Genomic DNA, 2,611 nt, shown 5'->3' with positions numbered 1-2,611 from the left:
TTTTTTTGGTAGACAATCTTTCGTTTGATAAGAAGATGTTAGACATTCTTTCCAAGAATGAATATTGACGCTTATAAATACTTCATTTTTGTACCTCTTGAGATAATTATTACTTGTTTTAATTTGTTAATGTGTCCAGTTATGTTTACTGATTTTCTAAACTTGAACCAATTTTAATATTCTAGGGATAAATTAGTTTTTTAATCAATAGATATGTTTTGCTAGTACTTTATTAAGGAAGATTGCATTCATGGGGGGATTGGCCTGCAGTTTGCACTGCCCTTTCCTGTCTATATGTCAAAATGACATTAGCCCAATACCAACTGCCAAAGAGTGTTTCTTACTTTTCTATGGTTTGGAATATTTCAGGTAATATTAGATTGATATGATTTTGAATAATTACAGGAATTTGCCAAGGCCTGGTGTTTCATTTGTGAATGAATATACTGTAAACTACTCATTAAATTTCTTGAATGGTTTTAAAACGCTCTAGTGGTTGGTTGGTTTCTTGACTCCATTGGGCATTACATATCTTATTCTAAGAATTTGTTCATCTCAACATTATTAGCAGTGGTCTCAACTTCCTAGAGATATTATGAATGGGTCTCTTAAAGCAATGAGAATAGAGTTTCTCACAGACCTGGGGCTTGAAGTCCCAATCTACAGTTTTAGAAGGAGGCCAGGCTACCTACGAGGTTCTAAGAGAAGATCCTTCCTTGTCTCCTCCAGCTTCTGGTAACCCAATCGTTCCTTGGCTTGTGGCACTATCACTCCAATCTCTGTCTAACTACATCTGCTTACAAAGACCTTATTCCAAAATAAGGTCACATTCAATGATTCTCAGGGTTAGAACTTGAACTTAACTGTTTGAAGCGGGCAAAAATGAACCCATAATATTGACATGAAATTCACAATATTCTTTTAATTTAATTTTTTTAAATATTTGCAGTATGTGTTGTCACCTACAATTTCTGGAATTATGGAGTTATGTGTTTTCATGAAAAATCACCTTCTTTTTATATCAGTGATCCATATGTAGTTTAAGAAGAGGTGTGTTATTTCCTATTATTGGGAAAATATTTATATAATTCATAATATTGAGCTCTTAATTGTGTTTCATCCTTAGATTCATTTCCTTGCTCATTTAGTTAGTGAGGAAAGCATTTTAAAGTCTTCCCCTACTATAACAGATTTACAAATTCTCCATGTGGTATTCTGAATTTTCATTTTATATACTTTGACATGATAGTTTAAGTTATTGCATCTTTTGGTTCTTAAAAATCTCAGAGAGAGGGAGAGGGAACTTTCCAAATTGCTGAGCACAAAACAAACATTGTACTGAGCACTCTTTCATGGCCAAGGAAGACCAAGTCTGTATTGCAATTCAAAAAATCAAAGTTTTATGTTGAGTGTTTATTGACCTCACATTACTTCTAATAGTTTCGATCTAGAGTATTTGATGTTACTAAAAGGGATCTATATATATGACTGTCTGATACACCTGAATGTTTCAGTCTCATTTCTTTAAAACTGATGCTATTTAATATAAAGACTGGGCATCATGGCACTTGTAAAAATTATCAAAGGAGTCCCTATAGAAGAGAGTCCTGGTAGCATAGGGAGTAAGCCGCTGAGCTACTAATCTCAAAGCCAGCAGTTTGAAATCATCGACCATGTCGCGGGAGAAAGATGAAGCTTTCTGCTCCAGTCAAGGCTGACAGCTTAGAACCCTATAGAATCGCATCCACTGTGTCACTTAGAGTCGCTATAAAATCAACGCGATGGCAGGGAGTTTGCCTTTTGGCTTATGAGAGTGCATTGGCAATAAAGTAAAAAAATTAGTTTTCATCCGAGGGAAATTGCATGCATATCTGATTTCCTTCTAAGCAATTTCAGATTACTGGATATATTTATAATGGGTGGCAATTTTTAATCATTGAGGCTAACACGCTCATGTTTTTATTAGTTCCTTGACTTTAATAGGCTATTCAAAGCATACTTTAGCTAATAGTTTTGTTGTTTTTAGTGGGAAGGAAACAGCATTTTGCTACTATTTCAGAAAAGCATATTGCTTCTTAATGATCTGTTATCAATGAGTTTCTTATATTCTGTTGTCTTACATAGTGTCTGCCATTTAGCATTCAGAAGATTAATTATTACTTTTATAGAACTAATCATGAAATTTAACTTTGGTATATAGCAATCATGTGACACTTTGTTCTTTATAGTCTTTTATAATGGCCATAATTGCAGCTTGTGCGAATTCAGTAGCAACTAGGCTCTTTTGCTTCAGAGTCAGAATATTTGCATTAATATGTGGAAAGGGAAAATTGGAACAACTATTTTGCACCTTCTATTTAGTGGCTTGTGTTTCCCCTTTCTATATCAGTGATGTATATCATTGATTGTTGTATATCGTTGAATATCATTGCCAGTCTTAGCAAGGTTCCAACTGGTCTAAAGCAGTCATCTCTCAATGCTGCCCATCCCAACCCTAGCCAACCCTGAGTTACTGAGTATCTTGTTTTGAATAAAGTATCACTTGTGCTTATCATTTAGGCCATTTGCTAATACAGTTTCTGTAGCAGTTACATAATCTGGTGTCAATTTG

This window comes from Echinops telfairi, unplaced genomic scaffold, assembly GCF_000313985.2.
Source record: "Echinops telfairi isolate 266 unplaced genomic scaffold, ASM31398v2 ScPeMD7_5868;HRSCAF=6743_0, whole genome shotgun sequence".
NCBI lineage: Eukaryota > Metazoa > Chordata > Mammalia > Afrosoricida > Tenrecidae > Echinops > Echinops telfairi.
Note: the sequence above shows the minus strand (reverse complement) of the source record.